This window comes from Triturus cristatus, chromosome 2_1 (assembly GCF_964204655.1).
Source record: "Triturus cristatus chromosome 2_1, aTriCri1.1, whole genome shotgun sequence".
Classification (NCBI taxonomy): Eukaryota; Metazoa; Chordata; class Amphibia; order Caudata; family Salamandridae; genus Triturus; species Triturus cristatus.
Window position 1 is genome coordinate 1039037772 of NC_140581.1, and position 23760 is coordinate 1039061531.

Here is a 23760-nt window from a genome sequence, read left to right on the forward strand (position 1 = left end):
TATGTATGCCTCCATTTCCAAACTGTCTTTCTTTTCATATTGCCATTCTACTGAAAGACACCTCCTGAGTGCATCCAGTTCTCCTTTGAAGATGTTCACAGTGTGGATTGTAGGGCACAGCTATGTCTTCTGGAGTGAAAAGTTTGCAGAGAAAACAGGTATGGTGAGAGACCTTGCTTTGCCAAATGTAGACATTAAATGGATTGGTCAGAGAGGGTTAAAGTGGCACCAATTGATGCCATTGGTGAAATCCTTCATTCAAATCCAACACCCTGACCTCATAATAGTGCACTGTGGTGGCAATGACCTAGGCACTTTGACTGGGGTAGGTCTGGAAATGCTTATGAAGGACACCTTTCCACAACTGTTTACACTTTTCCCTAAAACTGCCTTTGTGTTTTCCAACATATGCCAAAGGCAAAAATGGAACTGGTCCAATCATTCTGTTTCTGCTTTCCTCCGTGAGTATGGTATGGGTGCCATTTACCACAACAACTTGCGTTATGACATGCAAGACATTTATAGAGGAGATGGTGTGCACTTCAATGATGAAGGGAACAGAGTCTTCCTCTTGAACCTTAGACTCTGCATCGGTACTTACTTGTAGGTACCACTTAAAAAATGACTTCATAAACACAACAGCTCTTTTTAGAGCTCCCTAATATCTAAACTCTTAAATCTGCTTTTCATTTATTTATTTATTTATTTTTTTACAGTACGCTTACCGTAAGCTTACCGTACGCGTACCCCGTGATTTTTTTAAAAATCAATAAATGGTTTTTTTGTACTTTTCTGTCCTTCTTTGACCCCCTTACAAATGTTAGGGGGTCTGTAACTCTCCTCATTGCCCCCTTTCCTTGTTTTCACTCTTTTTTTTCCAGAGTGAAATACAAAAAATGGCGGCCGCCGCTTCCTGGTTTCGACCGATTTGAATGTTTACTAAGATCTAAGAGCCAATCAGAATCGCGCTCGCGCACGCCACCGTACGCTTACCGTAAGCGTACGGTAAGCGTACCGTAAGCGGGCTCAGATATATATATTGATTTAAAGGCTATTTTCTCAGAATCTACTGAACAGATTTACACCAAACCTACAAAAGGCACTTCCTTGACCTAGGGACTACCTCTCTGCCAAATTTTGAGTAATTCTGTTAGCCGTTCGGGCTGTAGCTCGTTCTAAAGGTCCTATGGAAAAATGCATGGGAAAAACGCGTTTTGGGACCCCCCTTTTATCTCAGCCCCCGCTTGACGGATCCCCCCGAGACTTTCAGGGTAGGAGCGGAGCGTAGCGCCCCACCTATTTTGAAAAATTCGCGAGGATTCGTCAACCGGCGCCAAAGTTATTCAAAATAGAATGTTGCGGATTTCCTATGGAAACGTGGTCCTAACTATAACTACCTACTGGCGACCGCCAGTAGGTAATATATACACACACCAGCCTGCGCAAGCACGGGTTCAGATGATAGTGGATCTCCATCTGAGGAATTGGGTTTTTTAGTAGAAGATCGCCGCCAAACCCTGTGGCAAACTACGCAGGCCACGAGAGGCGCAGACAGAGGAACGAGTGTAGAAAACAAAGATGTAAATGTAAAAGTAGGAAACAACAGGAGCAGATGGCGAAACACAAAGAGAAAGAACTAAGCACTATGTGTAAATCTGCCATGGATAACACCGTCATTAATTTAACTGATTTGATTCTCACGGTAGCTGAGACGCAATTATTAGCATTAGGTTTATCTTTCTGCCCCCAAAGTCGTTTCAAATATGTCCAAACCAGAATCGACGTCTTTAAGTTTATAAGGAAACTAAAACTACTGAAACATTTCAAACTGAGTAAAGCCTCGATCATTGCTGCCAACATTACGACCTCTCATAAACCTAGCATACAGCTTCTAGTCAGTGCTATAACTAATCTCAAAACGATGCATGCCCTCGCTGAAAATTCAGATGAAATTGATTGGTCAACACAACAACAATTGTCCAATCTCTGTACCACAGGAAACTCACCAGCTCAGAGCCCATTCCGCCCGGCATCTTCCTTCATTCCACTCAAGCCAAAAGATGCTATTGACAATTTCAGCGATTGTGTAATCAATGATCTCAATGCGCTAAATCGTAAAGTACTTAAAACAATGAAACATCGATCTTATCGTGACAAACAGTATTCAGCCTTGATGAAAAAACTGAATAACAATACTGATATAATAATAACGAAGGCCGACAAAGGAGGAAACGTTGTGTTGTGGCCGAAAAGTCAATATCTACAAGAGGCACACCGTCATCTGAATGATGCATTATGTTGCAAGAAGGCCACGGCCAATGATGTAGGACAACTAAAGGACACTATCCATAAAGAGCTTGGACAGTGGAAAAGGGACGGACTACTGAATAAAAATGAATACAGTTTTCTGAAAGTCGATTTCCCAATCACTGTGGTTTTATATTTTATTCCCAAGGTACATAAACAAGAGGTGCCCACCCCTGGTAGGCCAATCATATCTGCTCAGAGGAGCCTATGTAAAGCAATGTCGTGATATGTGGACTTTTGTTCTCCATGAATTTGTTGAGGAATTACCCTCATTCATCAAAGACACTGGGCACTTCTTATCCACTGTACAAACAGTCATGTGGCAAGATGAATATTTATTTATTGTCATGGACATATGCTCCCTCTACAGAAGCATACGACACACGGATGGACTGAATGCAGTTACATTTTATCTCAACAACCTGATTACTGCATTGATTCCACATTCCAAATGGAATCTTCACTCATGATGGTTTTTGAAAATTCAGCTGTGTCATCTGTGCAGCCACAGAGCAAACCATCTTGTACTACCTGAGGAAGCAGAACCTGAAACGTTGTAGTGGAAATATATTTTTGTTCTTTGATGAATCTATCTGTTTGAGTCACTTCCTTCTTGGATATTTTATTTCTTTGTGACTCATTGTATCCTTGTGATGTCACTGTGATGTCACTGACCATGTCATGAATGATGTAATATGTGACATCATCAGCAGTGGATTGCGGGCACACGGGATGTAGTTATTACAACTAACTGTATCGGAGGAATTTCAATGGTTTTGTTCGAGTGAAATGTCCAGCTAACTATAAGACCCCTAAAACCTATTGTTTTTTCAGTGAATTTCTAAGGTTTTTAAATGCTAATTCCTAACTATATCAGGCCTGAAACCTATGGTTTTTTCAGGGAATTTGAAAGGTTTTTTGAATGCTAATTCCTAACTATATCAGGCCTGAAACCAATGGTTTTTTCAGTGTATTTCAAAGGTTTTTTAAATGCTAATTCCTAACTATATCAGGTCTGAAACCTATGGTTTTTTCAGTGCATTTCAAAGGTTTTGTAAATGACAATTTTTAATGTATTAATTGTTATACTGATTTTTTTATACTAATTTACTACATTTTTTAAACTATTTATTTCTAGATGTTTTTTTTTTAAATTACATTATACATTACAATACAAAATATACTTTCTCAGAATGAATTACTTTAGTTTAAATACTTTACAAATAGGCAATAGCCTTTTAAGTAAAGTAGTTACAGTTGTTGCAATGAGCAACACAATTTCAAACACAATGCAACATTGAGCTCAATGTGAATTTCAAGTCAAATGCAATTAGTTACTTTATGGATCACTTTTCTAACCACAGGACTGGATCCTAGATTCAGTCCTTGGACATCTCCTGTAAACAGTTGAGTAAAAGCGTTTTGGTTACAGTAGTGATTTTTAAGGAATATTATTGTATTTTAAAAGTTGACACTTAGAACTTTTTTCGCATAGAATCACCAATGTTATCCTATGGCAGAAAATTCACTTAGCAGGTAAGTAGTGTTATCGTAACTTTTTCTTACTCAGTGGTGGATCCTGGATCCAGCACTGGTGAATCTCCAGTAAACAGTTGAAAGAATGTGTTTAAGTCACACAGACGATTTTTTAGGAATATTTTTAGTTTGTGAAAATAGACACTTAAAACGTTTCTGCTGAAAACCACACAATGGATTCCTATAGAAGGAAATACAAGTTACTGGTAAGTACGCTGAGAATTACTTTCCAGGGTCAGTGCTGGGCTAAAAGATGCAGCACTGGGTTCTCTCCTGATAACAGGTGAGTAAATTGGAATTCGTAGTTCGACTGATTTTAGAGGAATATTTGAACATTTCAAAAATGGACACTTAGAAACTTTTCTGCTGAAAACCACACAATGGATTCCTATGGAAGGAAATACAAGTTACTGGTAAGTACGCTTAGAATTACTTTCCAGGGTCAGTGCTGGGCTAAAAGATGCAGCACTGGGTTCTCTCCTGATAACAGGTGAGTAAATCAGAATTTGTAGTTCGGCTGATTTTAGAGGAATATTTGTACAATGGTGAAGGAAGGGGGCGGGGCCTGAGGTGACGTGTGCAAACACGCCCTGTGGCACGTTTTAAGTTGGGGAATTTATTCCTCTTCAATCCTGCGGTCCCCTGGGGGCCAACTAGCCCACCAGGTACCTACAGTATGCGCCAGGGTGCTGCGTTGCAGAGAGGTGTTCAGAGGCCACGCCCCTTTTTACAACAGTCTGCAATGCAGCTCTGTGGCGCTTACTGGAGGTACCTGGTGGGCTAGTTGGCCCCTAGGGGACCTCTGGATTGAAGAGGAATGAATTCCCCAACTTAAAACGCGCCACAGGGCGTGTTTGCAGACATATCACCTCAGGCCCCACCCCCTACCTTCACCACTGTGCAAACGTGCCCCGTGGCATGTTTTAAGTTGGGGGATTAAGTCCCCTTGAATCCTGTGGTCCCCTGGCGGCCAACTAGCCCACCAGGGACCTCCAGTATGCGCCAGGGAGCTGCGTTGCAGAGAGGTGTTCAGAGGCCACGCCCCTTTTTACAACACTCTGCAACGCAGCTCCGTGGCGCTTAGTGGAGGGACCTGGAGGGCTAGTTGGCCCCTAGGGGACCTCTGGATTGAAGAGGAATGAATTCCCCAACTTAAAACGCGCCACAGGGTGTGTTTGCACACATATCACCTCAAGCCCCGCCCTCTACCTTCACCACTGTGCAAGTGCACCCCATGGCGTGTTTTAAGTTGGGGGATTAAGTCCCCTTGAATCCTGAAGTCCCCTGGCGGCCAACTAGCCCACCAGGTACCTCCAGTAAGCGCCACGGAGCTGCATTGCAGAGAGGTGTAAAAAGGGGCATGGCCTCATTACACCTCTCTGCAACGCAGCCCCCTGGGGCATACTGGAGGTTCCTGGTGGGCTAGTTGGCCCCCAGGGACCCCCAGTATTCAAGGGGAATTAGTTCCCCCTCTGCAAACGCGCCAGGGGCGCATTTGTAGAGTGGTGCAAGGAGGGGGCGTGGCCTCCGGCCCGATCCCGTCGTTTAATTTTTAAATTTTTTTAGAAGGAGGGCTGTGTAGCCCCCCTTCTTTTTCTAATTTATTTGCCCTGGGAACCCCATCCCCCCAGGGCCTGCCCCCAATTTGTTTTTTTAAATAAAAAAAAAAATCGGGAAGGGGGCCGCGTGGCCCCCCTCCCGAGGCACTAATTTGCCCAGGGACCCCATCCCCCGGGGCATTGCCCTTTTTAAAAAAAATATATATTTTGTAGGGGGGCTGCCTTGCCCCCCTCCTGTGGCCACTTATGGCCCCGGGGACCCCACCCCCCATTTTAAAGAAGCCCCAGGGGTGGCGGTCCCTGGGGCTGCGGGGAGCCATGAGCCCCCCACCTATATTATGTTAGAGCCCTGGGGGTGGCGGTCCCCGGGCAGTGTGGGGGCATTGGGACCCCCCCACAGTTAATTTTTCATTATGCCCCAGGGATTTGGCACCCCCGGGGTCAAATTAGCATATTTAGCGCTGAATTTTTTTTTCTATCGGCAGGATGCACGCATCCAGCGTGCATCCTCTCGTTTAAAAAAAATAAAAATAATAATTTTGGGGCCGAGGCACAAGATGGCTGCCAACACTGTCTGATTCAGAGTGTTGGCAGCCAATTAAAATTCAGCTCGTGATCGGGAGGGTGCGCGGATCCTCCGAGGCCATAGACATATATGTACTTTTAACTGTAATTTTCTCAGAAACTACTGAACGGATTTATACCATTTAATCAAAAAGCACGAGTCTGAACTGAGGACTACCTCTTTGCCAAATTTGGTGTAATTCCGTTCAGCAGTTCGGGCTGTAGCTGCGGCTAAAGGTCCTATGGGAAAATGCATGGGGAAAATGTGTTTTGGGACCCCCCTTTTTTCTCGGCCTCCGCTTGACGAATCACTGTGAAACTTTCAGGATAGGAGCGGACCGGAGCTGGCCAAAAGATTGGAAAATTTCGCGAAGATTCGTCAATCCGCGCCACAGTTATTCCAAATAGAATGTTGCGGATTTCCTATGGAAAATAGGTCCAAACTATATCTACCTACTGGCGACCTACTTAACGCTGCTTGCCGGTTGACAGCAGCTTGGTCCACTTCCTTGTGGCTGGGCTCCCCTCCGACCGAACACAGCCGTTAACAAATCCACCATCTCAAGTTTTTCTTTTTAGGAGAGCCACACGCAGGTAGATAATCTTTCGTTTATTTATGAAAGGTGCAGTGCAACGGAGGGAAAACTGCCAAAATGTCCAAAAAGCCTAACGCGTTTCATGCTCACACGCATTTCATCAGAGGCTTGAGTTCAACAGCGCATGAAGCAACTTTCATAAATAAACGAAAGATTACCTACTGGCGTGTGGCTCTCCTAAAAAGAAAAACTTGAGATGGTGGATTTGTTAACGGCTGTGTTCGGTCGGAGGGGAGCCCAGCTACAAGGAAGTGGACCAAGCTGCTGTCAACCGGCAAGCAGCGTTAAAGGGCAGCGAGGCATTTTATGGAAGATGTAATTTGCAGTCCAGTGTAAAGGGGACTCTTTCCAGACCCACTGGGGTTTTATTCTTCTTGATTGTGCATCGCATGAAAGCAGCTCACGGAAGTAACACTAAAGGCACTACGATTACCATCAGGCTCTGGGAGAGCCAACGCCCACTGTGCCAGGTGGTGAGACTGATAAAGTGATGCCATTTGCTTCATGCGCTGTTGAACTCAAGCCTCTGATGAAATGCGTGTGAGCATGAAACGCGGTAGGCTCTTTGGACATTGTGGCAGTTTTCCCTCCATTGCGCTGCAACTTTCATAAATAAACGAAAGATTACCTACCTGCGTGTGGCTCTCCTAAAAAGAAAAACTTGAGATGGTGGATATATATATATATATATATATATATATATATATATATATATATATATATATATATATATATATATATTCAGTGAAAAAACCATAGGTTTCACACATGTTATAGTTAGCTGGACATTTTACTCGTAAAAAACCAATGAAATTCCCCCGTTATAGTTAGTTCAGCTAACTATAACTCGCGCGCCCGCAATGAACTGCTGATGACGTCACATATTACATCACTCATGACATGGTCAGTGACATCACTCATGACATCACTGATGACATCTCAAATGACATCACTGATGACCTCACTGATGACATCATCCAGTGAATGTGTGTTTTTCTGAAAATTAAATATGTTTTATATATGTATATCTCAAGGTTGATGGAAGAATAAATGGGTATATTACTGTCTAAATGGATGATTTCTTTTTGAAAAATTGATTATGTAACTGACTGATTAAGTGTATCATAGTGAATACATGGCTTAGTGAGTAATGTTTAAATATATAAATATCTGTATCATTTTTTCACTTTGTGTATAAGTGGCTGCATGGGTTGGTGAGTAGCTACATGGGTGTCTATATAGGTTATTAGTTGGTTTTTTGAGTATCAGTCTGAGTGTCTGCATGGTTCGGTGGGGGGTATGACGTAGTGCATAGGTGCATGAATGAGTGACTCACTGTTTGTATGTGTTGAACAGAGCATGTGTGCAGGACTGCATGGGTGGATGAGTGTATGTATGGGTGTGTTAGTGAGTGAATGACTGTCTCAATAGTGTCTTTATGAGTAACTACATATGTTTAAAACTAGTATATGTGACTATTGGTTTATATATGTGAGTATATGTGAGAGTGAGAGATTGAAAGAGTTCCTGTATGAATAAGTATGTATTTCCATAAGTGATTGTTTAAAAGACTAAGTATGTGTAAGTTTCCGTAGAAGTAAGTGTGGTGGTGTGTGTATAACTGTATATGCAAGTAAATGTATGTTTGATTCTTTATTAGCATGAGTGACTATGTGTGTGAGTAGCTCTATGGATGAGTGGCATTGTGTTACAGGATGTATAGGTGTATGAGTACATATGAAAAGTGAGTACATGTATGAGTGACTGTATTGGACTGTTGGTGAATGAGTGGATGTGTATGTGGATCTTAGAATTACTGAAGAGGTTGTTGTAACTGTTATTGGTATGTCCATTGTTTTGTAAATTTTAGTCTCTATTTTTGAATGTGTGTATCAAAGGTTTTATTAGGGGAAGAGGAGGTCTGCCACTCTATCACAAGGATGATGTCATCAGTGAGGTCATCAGTGATGTCATTTGAGATGTCATCAGTGATGTCATGAGTGATGTCACTGACCATGTCATGAGTGATGTAATATGTGACGTCATCAGCAGTTCATTGCGGGCGCGCGAGTTATAGTTAGCTGAACTAACTATAACGGGGGAATTTCATTGGTTTTTTACGAGTAAAATGTCCAGCTAACTATAACATGTGTGAAACCTATGGTTTTTTCACTGAATTTCTAAGGTTTTTTATATGCTAATTCCTAACTATAACGTGTGTGAAACCTATGGTTTTTTCACTGAATTTCTAAGGTTTTTTAAATGCTAATTCCTAACTATAACGTGTGTGAAACCCATGGTTTTTTCAGTGAATTTGCAAGGTTTTTTAAATGCTAATTCCTAACTATAACGTGTGTGAAACCCATGGTTTTTTCAGTGAATTTGCAAGGTTTTTTAAATGCTAATTTTTTTTTTCTTCTATTTTTTCTAACATATTTTTATTTTAATTTTCTTACCTTTTATAAAGACTATGATTAAATTTTTAAAATTCTTAAAAATGTTTTTTTTTATATATTTTTTAAAATAAACATGTAAAATTTATTTGCAGTACTTTTTTTCTAATTTTTTTTTAATTTTTTTAGTACGCGTACCGTAAGCTCACGGTAAGCGTACGGTTTACGCAACGTCCGTAATTTTCCTACGCTGCTTGCGTATAGTTACGCAATTTGCATAGCCGCGCGTACTCCGCGTGGGACGCGTACGCGTGTACGCTACACGCGCACGTTACGCGGAAGTGCCGGGAGTCACTGTTATGCGCTTGCGCGCAAGCGCGTGTCTTTTTTACGCGCATGCGCACTTTTGCCGTAAGCGTACCGTAAGCGTACCGTAAGCGTACGGTAGGTCATGTGATCATGAAACACAACTTTTGATTGGTTGAAACTACTTTCAGTTCTAGAACTCTCCTACACCACACCCATTCCCCTCATTTCTGCTTGTGATCCCTTGGGAGAAGGAGCTGGTTTGTCTTTGGGATACGATGGCAGAACAGCAGAGCTCTTCTGAGAGTGAGGCTAGCACTAGCAGCACTGTCTTGAGGCAGAGATCGAGGAAACAAAAGCCCTCTTATGTATGGGATTATTTTACTTTTCCTGAAGGCCAGCAAAAGGTAAATGCACCCTTAGTGACTTGTAAGCTGTGTAAGCGTGTACTTTCTAGAGGTAATCCTAACAGGAAGTATTCCTTTGGGAATCACACCATGAAGAGACACCTCCAGGATGTACACAGAAGGACACATGGTCATCTTTTTGGAGGTAACTCTTCAGAAAGACAAGCCAGTACATCCACAGCAGCTCAGCCTGAACCATCATCTGCAGGGCTGACTCCTTCTTCTGCAGGTCAGGTGAGCCCTTCATCTGTGGGGGGAGAATCTCCTTTTGCTGACCCTCTGGAAATCAACCCTCGATTTCGGAAGGTTGATATTCGATGCACATTTTGTCAAGATCTAATTTGCTATAGGGAGACCAGTGTTTCCCTAGTGAACAACAAAATAGATCAACACATTTGTCGCTTTGAATAATTTTCCCATGCTTCCTTTCCTCTGTCCCTGCATGAACACAACGGTTCTTTTAAGAGCCAACCTTATCTTTCATCTTTTTTTTACATATGTTTTTAAAAACTTTTTTTTATTTTTTTTTACCGTACGCGTACGGTGCGCGTACTTTTTTTTTTAAAAAAAAAAACACTAAAAATCAATAAACACATTACAAGGTCCTTGAGAGACTACAATTATTATTATTGACTTACCATACTCACTGAAAAAATATTTATTCATTTGTTTTTTTTAAAAATAGTTTTAAAAATGTTTGTAGTTTTCGAAAATTTTCTATATCTATCTGGAAAAAAAGAAAAAAGTATTAATATTTTTAAAACATTTTATAATACAGTACACATATTTACATTTTTTTCCATAAAATATTTTTGCCTTATTTTTGCTGTTTTCAGAATATATTGCATTTCACTATAAATTGTGAAAGCAATTGCATTCATCATTTTACAGCGGGCAAAAAAAAATAACAATCACAAAGATTGTATTAAAAAAGCCCTGATTCTTTTTTTACTTAAACTTAACATTATAGAAATGCATAATATTCTAAAAAAATATCATCTAATACCAATACTTATTTCTTTAAAATACCGTCTGATATGTTTGTTTCAGAAGTATAATCACAATATTATATCTCAAATAACTCCAAAATACATCTGATTTCATTTCCTTTAGACCAAATAGTAATTTTAAAATTCTTTTTTGATTAAATTTCCAATGGTAATCCAATAAAATTCTAAAGTTTTATTTGTACAGATCTCACCGATTCTCTGTAACAATTCCTTTATTGTATTTAAATATATTACTACATTTCTTTTCACAATAGTCACAAAACGAAATTTCTATGCCAATTTGAATGCACACTAACTGCTCTTTTTTTTGGGCAAGTGAAAATCAATTTTACAAACTGTCACATTATGAAACCACTTTTCAGATTTTTTAAAAAGCCCATGTCCAGACTGCTACACTACAGCAAGGGCAACCAGCCTTAGTGATGCTGAATGTATTTGCATTACAGACTGAAACCTGAAAACCCCACTCGCTTGTAAATACTGTGCATGACTATACATGGCAAGCACATGGGTGTGTGCTAAGACTCTGCTTCTTCCCCCAAAAATTCGCTCCCCCTTTCCATCTAATGCAACTGTGAAATCACCAGAGCAAGACGCAATAAATCTCTGCCTATAATTCCTCTCTGCACACAGAGTCATGTTTTCACATTAGTCCCAAAACGAAATTTCTTTGCCAATTTGAAAGCACACTTACTGCTCTTTTTTTTTTCGGGGCAAGTGAAAATCACTTTTACAGACTGACACATTATGAAACCACTTTTTTTGATTTATTTAAATGCACATGTCCAAACTGTTTTTTCAGACCACCACCATGTGTATTCTCGGTGACTGCCTACACTCCAGCAAGGGCAACCAGCCTTAGTGATGCTGAATGTATTTGCATTACAGACTGAAACCTGAAAACCCCACTTGCTTGTAAATACTGTGCATGACTATACATGGCAAGCACATGGGTGTGTGCTAAGACTCTGCTTCTTCCCCCAAAAATTCGCTCCCCCTTTCCATCTAATGCAACTGTGAAATCACCAGAGCAAGACGCAATAAATCTCTGCCTATAATTCCTCTCTGCACACAGAGTCATGTTTTCACATTAGTCCCAAAACGAAATTTCTTTGCCAATTTGAAAGCACACTTACTGCTCTTTTTTTTTTCGGGGCAAGTGAAAATCACTTTTACAGACTGACACATTATGAAACCACCATGTGTAACTACAACAAAAACAATTTCCATTTCTATTATTCATTTCTTAAGTTACCACATACATCCCCTCTCAAACTGTAAACTCACCTTTAAAATTAGTTAGTTGTGAAAGAAATGTGACACTCAAACAGCAGATTATCAGAGCCAGGATCTCTGTTGTGTTCACCTCTCTCCTCTCAGCAGAACCAGATAATGGCAAACTTTCCCTCTATTTTTCCACACATATACTTGTAAGTTTCAAATCTCAGTGCTTCCCCCTTTTTTTCAAATGTAATCACACATTTCTATTGGTTGAAAACCAACCCTTTTCCAAAAGTACCCTTCCCCCAACTTGACTTCTGCCTAGTACCCTTCCCCCAACTTGACTTCTGCCTGCTACCATAGCAACAGCTCATGGAACACTGCTGTGTTGAGTTAGGTCAGAAGTTCGCCAAACAATGTTTCAATTCCACAGAGCAAGAGTGCTTGACTTTTCAAACCTAACAGCAAATCCATAGTACTGTTCTTTGGTTACACATTTTTTTTTACCAATACAAAACATGCTTCTATTAATTTACACATACAGCCTAGTTTTTATTCTAGAATGGTATGAAACAGCCAATCAGTTATTTTTGTTTTGTAAAAAATATGTATGCCTCCATTTCCAAACTGTCTTTCTTTTCATATTGCCATTCTACTGAAAGACACCTCCTGAGTGCATCCAGTTCTCCTTTGAAGATGTTCACAGTGTGGATTGTAGGGCACAGCTATGTCTTCTGGAGTGAAAAGTTTGCAGAGAAAACAGGTATGGTGAGAGACCTTGCTTTGCCAAATGTAGACATTAAATGGATTGGTCAGAGAGGGTTAAAGTGGCACCAATTGATGCCATTGGTGAAATCCTTCATTCAAATCCAACACCCTGACCTCATAATAGTGCACTGTGGTGGCAATGACCTAGGCACTTTGACTGGGGTAGGTCTGGAAATGCTTATGAAGGACACCTTTCCACAACTGTTTACACTTTTCCCTAAAACTGCCTTTGTGTTTTCCAACATATGCCAAAGGCAAAAATGGAACTGGTCCAATCATTCTGTTTCTGCTTTCCTCCGTGAGTATGGTATGGGTGCCATTTACCACAACAACTTGCGTTATGACATGCAAGACATTTATAGAGGAGATGGTGTGCACTTCAATGATGAAGGGAACAGAGTCTTCCTCTTGAACCTTAGACTCTGCATCGGTACTTACTTGTAGGTACCACTTAAAAAATGACTTCATAAACACAACAGCTCTTTTTAGAGCTCCCTAATATCTAAACTCTTAAATCTGCTTTTCATTTATTTATTTATTTATTTTTTTACAGTACGCTTACCGTAAGCTTACCGTACGCGTACCCCGTGATTTTTTTAAAAATCAATAAATGGTTTTTTTGTACTTTTCTGTCCTTCTTTGACCCCCTTACAAATGTTAGGGGGTCTGTAACTCTCCTCATTGCCCCCTTTCCTTGTTTTCACTCTTTTTTTTCCAGAGTGAAATACAAAAAATGGCGGCCGCCGCTTCCTGGTTTCGACCGATTTGAATGTTTACTAAGATCTAAGAGCCAATCAGAATCGCGCTCGCGCACGCCACCGTACGCTTACCGTAAGCGTACGGTAAGCGTACCGTAAGCGGGCTCAGATATATATATTGATTTAAAGGCTATTTTCTCAGAATCTACTGAACAGATTTACACCAAACCTACAAAAGGCACTTCCTTGACCTAGGGACTACCTCTCTGCCAAATTTTGAGTAATTCTGTTCAGCCGTTCGGGCTGTAGCTCGTTCTAAAGGTCCTATGGAAAAATGCATGGGAAAAACGCGTTTTGGGACCCCCCTTTTATCTCAGCCCCCGCTTGACGGATCCCCCCGAGACTTTCAGGGTAGGAGCGGAGCGTAGCGCCCCACCTATTTTGAAAAATTCGCGAGGATTCGTCAACCGGCGCCAAAGTTATTCAAAATAGAATGTTGCGGATTTCCTATGGAAACGTGGTCCTAACTATAACTACCTACTGGCGACCGCCAGTAGGTAATATATATATATATATATATATATATATATATCAAGGCTCAGTGGGGTATCCAATGCAAGCAGCACTCGAACACGGCTTAGCTTTCCCCCAAGAAAAGCTTTATTTGGTATGCAGACAGCTTTCCTCAGTCATTCTCCCAAGGCACACGACCACAGCCTTACGCGTTTCGTTTGCACTTCCTCAGAGGTGTCGGTCGAAAGAGGCATGACGGGCCACGCCTCCCACTTTATACCCAATCACACGCTGCCATTCAGCTGCTCCAATGAGACTGTATGCAAAGGTTTCTGGGATGCGTAGTCCGTAATACAGTCCACTGATGGATGCCTCTTAAATTAATGCCAATTAAAAGCTCCACATGAGCCCCAAGGAAAGATGTGCCGCTGATCCACAAGACGCGTTTCATTTCGGAGTTACATATGGAGACTCCATGACCCCCTTAGTCCATGGGGTGGTGCATGCTTAGCGGCTGGACGGCCGCTTGTAATATCAAGGCTCAGTGGGGTATCCAATGCAAGCAGCACTCGAACACGGCTTAGCTTTCCCCCAAGTAAAGCTTTATTTGGTATGCAGACAGCTTTCCTCAGTCATTCTCCCAAGGCACACGACCACAGCCTTACGCGTTTCGTTTGCACTTCCTCAGAGGCGTCGGTCGAAAGAGGCATGACGGGCCACGCCTCCCACTTTATACCCAATCACACGCTGCCATTCAGCTGCTCCAATGAGACTGTATGCAAAGGTTTCTGGGATGCGTAGTCCGTAATACAGTCCACTGATGGATGCCTCTTAAATTAATGCCAATTAAAAGCTCCACATGAGCCCCAAGGAAAGATGTGCCGCTGATCCACAAGCCTCTGAGGAAGTGCAAACGAAACGCGTAAGGCTGTGGTCGTGTGCCTTGGGAGAATGACTGAGGAAAGCTGTCTGCATACCAAATAAAGCTTTACTTGGGGGAAAGCTAAGCCGTGTTCGAGTGCTGCTTGCATTGGATACCCCACTGAGCCTTGATATTACAAGCGGCCGTCCAGCCGCTAAGCATGCACCACCCCATGGACTAAGGGGGTCATGGAGTCCCCATATGTAACTCCGAAATGAAACGCGTCTTGTGGATCAGCGGCACAACTTTCCTTGGGGCTCATGTGGAGCTTTTAATTGGCATTAATTTAAGAGGCATCCATCAGTGGACTGTATTACGGACTACGCATTCCCAGAAACCTTTGCATACAGTCTCATTGGAGCAGCTGCATGGCAGCGTGTGATTGGGTATAAAGTGGGAGGCGTGGCCCGTCATGCCTCTTTCGACCGACGCCTCTGAGGAAGTGCAAACGAAACGCGTAAGGCTGTGGTCGTGTGCCTTCGGGAGAATGACTGAGGAAAGCTGTCTGCATACCAAATAAAGCTTTACTTGGGGGAAAGCTAAGCCGTGTTCGAGTGCTGCTTGCATTGGATACCCCACTGAGCCTTGATATTACAAGCGGCCGTCCAGCCGCTAAGCATGCACCACCCCATGGACTAAGGGGGTCATGGAGTCTCCATATGTAACTCCGAAATGAAACGCGTCTTGTGGATCAGCGGCACATCTTTCCTTGGGGCTCATGTGGAGCTTTTAATTGGCATTAATTTAAGAGGCATCCATCAGTGGACTGTATTACGGACTACGCATCCCAGAAACCTTTGCATACAGTCTCATTGGAGCAGCTGAATGGCAGCGTGTGATTGGGTATAAAGTGGGAGGTGTGGCCCGTCATGCCTCTTTCGACTGACGCCTCTGAGGAAGTGCAAACGAAACGCGTAAGGCTGTGGTCGTGTGCCTTGGGAGAATGACTGAGGAAAGCTGTCTGCATACCAAATAAAGCTTTACTTGGGGGAAAGCTAAGCCGTGTTCGAGTGCTGCTTGCATTGGATACCCCACTGAGCCTTGATATTACAAGCGGCCGTCCAGCCGCTAAGCATGCACCACCCCATGGACTAAGGGGGTCATGGAGTCTCCATATGTAACTCCGAAATGAAACGCGTCTTGTGGATCAGCGGCACATCTTTCCTTGGGGCTCATGTGGAGCTTTTAATTGGCATTAATTTTAGAGGCATCCATCAGTGGACTGTATTACGGACTACGCATCCCAGAAACCTTTGCATACAGTCTCATTGGAGCAGCTGAATGGCAGCGTGTGATTGGGTATAAAGTGGGAGGCGTGGCCCGTCATGCCTCTTTCGACCGACGCCTCTGAGGAAGTGCAAACGAAACGCGTAAGGCTGTGGTCGTGTGCCTTGGGAGAATGACTGAGGAAAGCTGTCTGCATACCAAATAAAGCTTTACTTGGGGGAAAGCTAAGCCGTGTTCGAGTGCTGCTTGCATTGGATACCCCACTGAGCCTTGATATATATATATATATATATATATATATATATGCCAAAGAAGTTCCTTCATACCAAAGAACTGGAGGGACACAGCGGGGAATCCAGGTAAGTTTGTTTAATTTCAAATCAGCAATGGCATGACGCGTTTCAACATAATGTCTTCCTCAGATGCCTGCTGCCACGGCACTCTCCTGCCAGAACACTTGAAATACTCCCCCTCGTTTCGTCATTGATGACACATCCAGGTGGGCTGGGTCAGAGGCACTGCACCACTGTAGTCGCATCGGCGAACTACAGTACCCAGAATGCTCCTCTCACAGGCAACTGGGAAAATGTCTCTTAAACGGCTCCCTTTATCCCACATGGGTCCTGGATGAAAGTTAAAAACGGGGTATCTGTACTCTGGCTAAAATGCTGTGGCTGAAATCAAGCTCCTCACCTGGGCCCCCTAAGACGCCTCTGCCGTAATGGTCCCAATGCAGCCAGGCCTGAAATAACGGATACAATGTCCCGGAATTCCTCCGTGCAGTCACGGATTGCACTTTGCAGCGACACAGATTCTGGAAAGGGGTACGGTGGGTTGGAGCACTCCAAATACCTTTGGACGAAAAGAAAATGCCGAAGCTGCCCCTGTGACTCCTTCCACTTAACGAGGCGGGTCTTCTCCTAGCGCGCCCAGGACACAGCGCGCAATTTATGCCAAAGGAGTTCCTTCATACCAAAGAACTGGAGGGACAGAGCGGGGAATCCAGGTAAGTTTGTTTAATTTCAAATCAGCAATGGCATGACGCGTTTCAACATAATGTCTTCCTCAGATGCCTGCTGCCACGGCACTCTCCTGCCAGAACACTTGAAATACTCCCCCTCGTTTCGTCATTGATGACACATCCAGGTGGGCTGGGTCAGAGGCACTGCACCACTGTAGTCGCATCGGCGAACTACAGTACCCAGAATGCTCCTCTCACAGGCAACTGGGAAAATGTCTCTTAAACGGCTCCCTTTATCCCACATGGGTCCTGGATGAAAGTTAAAAACGGGGTATCTGTACTCTGGCTAAAATGCTGTGGCTGAAATCAAGCTCCTCACCTGGGCCCCCTAAGACGCCTCTGCCGTAATGGTCCCAATGCAGCCAGGCCTGAAATAACGGATACAATGTCCCGGAATTCCTCCGTGCAGTCACGGATTGCACTTTGCAGCGACACAGATTCTGGAAAGGGGTACGGTGGGTTGGAGCACTCCAAATACCTTTGGACGAAAAGAAAATGCCGAAGCTGCCCCTGTGACTCCTTCCACTTAACGAGGCGGGTCTTCTCCTAGCGCGCCCAGGACACAGCGCGCAATTTATGCCAAAGAAGTTCCTTCATACCAAAGAACTGGAGGGACACAGCGGGGAATCCAGGTAAGTTTGTTTAATTTCAAATCAGCAATGGCATGACGCGTTTCAACATAATGTCTTCCTCAGATGCCTGCTGCCACGGCACTCTCCTGCCAGAACACTTGAAATACTCCCCCTCGTTTCGTCATTGATGACACATCCAGGTGGGCTGGGTCAGAGGCACTGCACCACTGTAGTCGCATCAGCGAACTACAGTACCCAGAATGCTCCTCTCACAGGCAACTGGGAAAATGTCTCTTAAACGGCTCCCTTTATCCCACATGGGTCCTGGATGAAAGTTAAAAACGGGGTATCTGTACTCTGGCTAAAATGCTGTGGCTGAAATCAAGCTCCTCACCTGGGCCCCCTAAGACGCCTCTGCCGTAATGGTCCCAATGCAGCCAGGCCTGAAATAACGGATACAATGTCCCGGAATTCCTCCGTGCAGTCACGGATTGCACTTTGCAGCGACACAGATTCTGGAAAGGGGTAGGGTGGGTTGGAGCACTCCAAATACCTTTGGACGAAAAGAAAATGCCGAAGCTGCCCCTGTGACTCCTTCCACTTAACGAGGCGGGTCTTCTCCTAGCGCGCCCAGGACACAGCGCGCAATTTATGCCAAAGAAGTTCCTTCATACCAAAGAACTGGAGGGACACAGCGGGGAATCCAGGTAAGTTTGTTTAATTTCAAATCAGCAATGGCATGACGCGTTTCAACATAATGTCTTCCTCAGATGCCTGCTGCCACGGCACTCTCCTGCCAGAACACTTGAAATACTCCCCCTCGTTTCGTCATTGATGACACATCCAGGTGGGCTGGGTCAGAGGCACTGCACCACTGTAGTCGCATCGGCGAACTACAGTACCCAGAATGCTCCTCTCACAGGCAACTGGGAAAATGTCTCTTAAACGGCTCCCTTTATCCCACATGGGTCCTGGATGAAAGTTAAAAACGGGGTATCTGTACTCTGGCTAAAATGCTGTGGCTGAAATCAAGCTCCTCACCTGGGCCCCCTAAGACGCCTCTGCCGTAATGGTCCCAATGCAGCCAGGCCTGAAATAACGGATACAATGTCCCGGAATTCCTCCGTGCAGTCACGGATTGCACTTTGCAGCGACACAGATTCTGGAAAGGGGTACGGTGGGTTGGAGCACTCCAAATACCTTTGGACGAAAAGAAAATGCCGAAGCTGCCCCTGTGACTCCTTCCACTTAACGAGGCGGGTCTTCTCCTAGCGCGCCCAGGACACAGCGCGCAATTTATGCCAAAGAAGTTCCTTCATACCAAAGAACTGGAGGGACACAGCGGGGAATCCAGGTAAGTTTGTTTAATTTCAAATCAGCAATGGCATGACGCGTTTCAACATAATGTCTTCCTCAGATGCCTGCTGCCACGGCACTCTCCTGCCAGAACACTTGAAATACTCCCCCTCGTTTCGTCATTGATGACACATCCAGGTGGGCTGGGTCAGAGGCACTGCACCACTGTAGTCGCATCGGCGAACTACAGTACCCAGAATGCTCCTCTCACAGGCAACTGGGAAAATGTCTCTTAAACGGCTCCCTTTATCCCACATGGGTCCTGGATGAAAGTTAAAAACGGGGTATCTGTACTCTGGCTAAAATGCTGTGGCTGAAATCAAGCTCCTCACCTGGGCCCCCTAAGACGCCTCTGCCGTAATGGTCCCAATGCAGCCAGGCCTGAAATAACGGATACAATGTCCCGGAATTCCTCCGTGCAGTCACGGATTGCACTTAGCAGCGACACAGATTCTGGAAAGGGGTACGGTGGGTTGGAGCACTCCAAATACCTTTGGACGAAAAGAAAATGCCGAAGCTGCCCCTGTGACTCCTTCCACTTAACGAGGCGGGTCTTCTCCTAGCGCGCCCAGGACACAGCGCGCAATTTATGCCAAAGAAGTTCCTTCATACCAAAGAACTGGAGGGACACAGCGGGGAATCCAGGTAAGTTTGTTTAATTTCAAATCAGCAATGGTAATATATATATATCATCTACTGGCGGTCGCCAGTAGGTAGTTATAGTTAGGACCGAGTTCCCATAGGAAATCTGAAAATTCTATTTTGAATAACTTTGGCGCCGGTTGACTTATGTTCGTGAAATTTTCAAAACTAATGGGGCGCTCCGCTCAGCTCCTACCCTGAAAGTCTCGGGGTGATTCGTCAAGCGGGGGCTGAGAAAAAAGGGGGGTCCCAAAACACGTTTTCCCCATGCATTTTCCGATAGGACCTTTAGTCGAAGGTACAGCCCGAACGGCTGAAGAGAATTACTTGAAATTTGGCAAAGAGGTAGTCCTCAGGTCAGGCATGTGCCTTTTGCATATATGGTGTAAATCCGTTCAGTAGTTCCTGAGAAAATCAAAAGTAAAATCATATATATATCTGGGCGGAGCCTAACCACACATCTCATTGTGAGATCTGATTGGCTGTCAGCACTTCATCCAAGAAGTGTTGGCAGCCATCTTGGGACCAATATACATGATAGCACCTCATTAAAAAGCATTGCAGTTAATAGAAGGTTTTAAGACTTTAGTTACATTATAAATCATTTGTTGATGGTACCATACTCATTTTAGGAATTGTGGTATGTTCTAAGGTGATTTTACCATGTGAAAAAGCCTTCTGCTGGGATATCATGAATAATGTTTGAGAGAAAACTATTTTCACATGCTTTTCCCACAGAGGTTTGGAAGGTGATCTATAAGCTAAACTGAGAGCATATTTTCTGTAAATTCACATTATCTTTCTCAGTCATGTGAGAATGAAGTCTGACATTCTCAGTAAAACATGTACATCCAACAAGGGCAGAGACTGTCAGTTGATTCCTTTGTGTTCTACTGCAGCTTCCCAGAGTGTTCCAAAGAACAACTAGAGCGCTAACAGTCTTACTTATGACAAAGGTATGGCACACCTGAAGCCATCTTGATTGGAATAAAGTGGTAACATTTAAAACATTTAATTTAAAAAGGAACAAAATGAGAGGGTTCATTTTGCCATAGAATGTATGATTAGTGCTGCAGAAAGAAAAATTAGGGCACATTTTGAGTGACTTCTCAAATCCTCTTCTATTTCATTAAAGAATTCTGACATGCAGACTGAAACATGCACTTTCAATACCAGCAGCAGACTTCCCTGGTGAGCAGTAGCTTTACTACAGTGATCTAATGAGCAACTAGAGTGCTAACATTCTGAATTTATGGCAAATGTGTGACACATCTGAATGCCTTCTTCATTGAATCAAAGTAAAAAACTGACAGTATGCCTACTGAGGAGACTGCAGTAAATGAGGAAATTAGGAATCTTCATAACAAGGTTCCCAAGATGGCCACCAGAGACAAAAGAGCCCAAATGTAGCACAAATATCACCGAGATGTAGCCAAAGTATAGCCCAATGACAGAAATCCCAGAGTGTTTTAAAGAACAACTAGAGCGCTAACAGTCTTACTTATGACAAAGGTATGGAACACCTGAAGCCATCTTGATTGGAATAAAGTGGTAACATTTAAAACATTTAAATTGCAAAGGAACAACATGAGGGGGTTCATTTTGCCATAGAAATTATGATTAGTGCTGCAGAAAGAAAACTTAGGGCACATTTTGACTTCTCAAATCCTCTTCTATTTCATTAAAAAGTTCTGACATGCAGACTGAAACATGCACTTTGAATACCAGCAGCAGACTTCCCTGGTGAGCAGTAGCTTTGCTACAGTGATCTAATGAGGAACTAGAGTGCTACCATTCAGAATTTATGGCAAATGTGTCACATCTGAATGCCTTCTTGATGGAACCAAAGTAAACAAGCATTGAAAATGCAATAGGTCTCGCCCTCGTTTAAGTTAAAGCAATTCTGTTTATAATTAGGTGGCTTTTTAGCTTTGCTTTTATTAGTGTTTTTCAAAATTTCATATACATACCCTGCATATGTATGCATATATGTATATGTACATGTTTGCATGAATTTATATTTACATAGATATGCAGATTGTATGTTTATATATGTATATATATATATATATATATACACACATACATATATATAAATGCATATGCATATATATGCATATATATATGTGCATATGTGTGCATGTACAGAGAGGTAGAGAGGTAGAGGTGTATAGGTAGAGGTGTAGAGGTAGAGAGGTAGAGGTAGAGAGGTAGAGAGTAGTAGAGAGAGAGGTAGAGAGGTAGAGAGTAGAGAGCGAGTAATAGAGAGTAGAGAGTGAGTAGTAGAGAAAGTATCAGAGAGTGAGTAGTAGAGAGTAGTAGAGTGAGTAGTAGAGAGTGAGTAGTAGAGAGTGAGTATTAGAGAGTGAGTAGTAGAGAGTAGTAGAGAGTGAGCAGTAGAGAAAGTAGTAGAGAGTAGTAGAGAGTGAGTAGTAGAGAGTAGTAGAGAGTGAGTAGTAGAGAGTGAGTAGTAGAGAGTAGTAGAGAGTGAGTAGCAGAGTGAGTAGTAGAGAGTAGCAGAGAGAGAGTAGTAGAGAGTGAGTAGTAGAGAGTAGTAGAGAGTGAGTAGTAGAGAGTGGTAGAGAGAGTAGTAGAGAGTGAGTAGTAGAGAGTAGTAGAGAGTGAGTAGTAGAGAGTGAGTAGTAGAGAGAGAGTAGTAGAGAGTAGTAGAGAGTGAGTATTAGAGTGAGTACTAGAGAGTAGTAGAGAGCGAGTAGCAGAGAGCAAGTAGTAGAGAGTGTGTAGCTGAGAGTGAGTAGTAGAGAGTGAGTAGTAGAGAGAGTAGTAGAGAGTGAGAAGTAGTAGAGTAGTAGAGAGTGAGTAGTAGAGTGAGTAGTAGAGAGTAGTTGAGAGCGAGTAGTAGAGAATCAGTAGTGGAGAGTGAGCAGTAGAGAGTAGTAGAGAGTGAGTAAGTAGAGAGTGAGTAGTACAGAGTGAGTAGTATAGAGTAGTAGAGTGAGTAGTAGAGAGTGAGTAGTAGAGAGAGAGTAGTAGAGAGTGAGTAGTCGAGTAGTAGAGAGTGAGTGGTAGAAAGTAGGAGAGAGTAGTAGAGTGAGTAGTAGAGAATAGTAGAGAGTGAGTAGTAGAGTGAGTAGTAGAGAGTAGTAGAGTAGTAGAGAGTGAGTAGTAGAGAGTGAGTAGCAGAGAGAGTAGTAGAGAGTAGTAGAGAGTGAGTAGTAGAGAGTGAGTAGTAGAGAGTAGTAGAGAGCGAGTAGTAGAGAGTGAGTAGTGGAGAGTGAGTAGTAGAGAGCGAGTAGTAGAGAGTGAGTAGTAGAGAGTGAATAGTAGAGAGTGAGTAGTAGAGAGAGAGTAGTAGCGAGTGAGTAGTAGAGAGTAGTAGAGTGAGTAGTAGAGAGTGAGTAGTAGAGAGTAGTAGAGAGAGAGTAGTAGAGAGTGAGTAGTAGAGAGAGAGTAGTAGAGTAGTAGAGAGTGAGTGCTAGAGAGCAGCAGAGAGTAGTAGAGTGAGTAGTAGAGAGTAGTAGAGAGTGAGTAGTAGAGAGTGAATAGTAGAGAGTAGTAGTAGAGAGCAGTAGAGAGAGAGAGTAGTAGAGAGTGTAGTAGAGAGTGAGTAGTAGAGAGTAGTAGCGAGTGAGTAGTAGTGAGTGGTAGAGAGTGAGTAGTAGAGCAGTAGAGAGTGAGTGGTAGAGAGTAGTAGAAAGTAGTAGAGTGAGTAGTAGAGAGTGAGTAGTAGAGAGTGAATAGTAGAGAGTAGTAGAGAGTGAGTAGTAGAGAGTAGTAGAGCATGAGTAGTAGAGAGTGAGTAGTAGAGTGTGAGTAGTAGAGAGTAGTAGCGAGTGAGTAGTAGAGAGTGAGTAGTAGAGTAGTAGAGAGTGAGTAGTTGAGAGTGAGTAGTAGAGAGTGAGTAGTAGAGAGTAGTAGAGTAGTAGAGAGTGAGTAGTAGAGAGTAGTAGAGAGTGAGTAGTAGAGAGAGAGTAGTAGAGAGTAGTAGAGAGTCAGTAGTAGAGTAGTAGAGAGTAGTCAGTCAGTGTCAGTCAATGTCAGTCAATGTCAGTCAATGTCAGTCAGTCAGTGTCAGTCAGTCTGTCAGTGTCAGTCAATCAGTGTCAGTCAGTGTCAATCAGTGTCAGTCAGTCAGTGTCAGTCAATCAGTGTCAGTCAGTCAGTGTAAGTCAGTCAGTGTC

The 23760-nt window shown here is 43.1% G+C and overlaps 1 protein-coding gene across 2 annotated transcripts in view; it reads right to left on the reverse strand.

Annotated features, from left to right (window-relative positions):
* The window catches only part of LOC146866307 (uncharacterized), a 292597-nt gene that overhangs the window by 137500 nt on the left and 131337 nt on the right, over positions 1–23760 (reverse strand). The gene's annotated exons all lie outside the window — the stretch shown is intronic.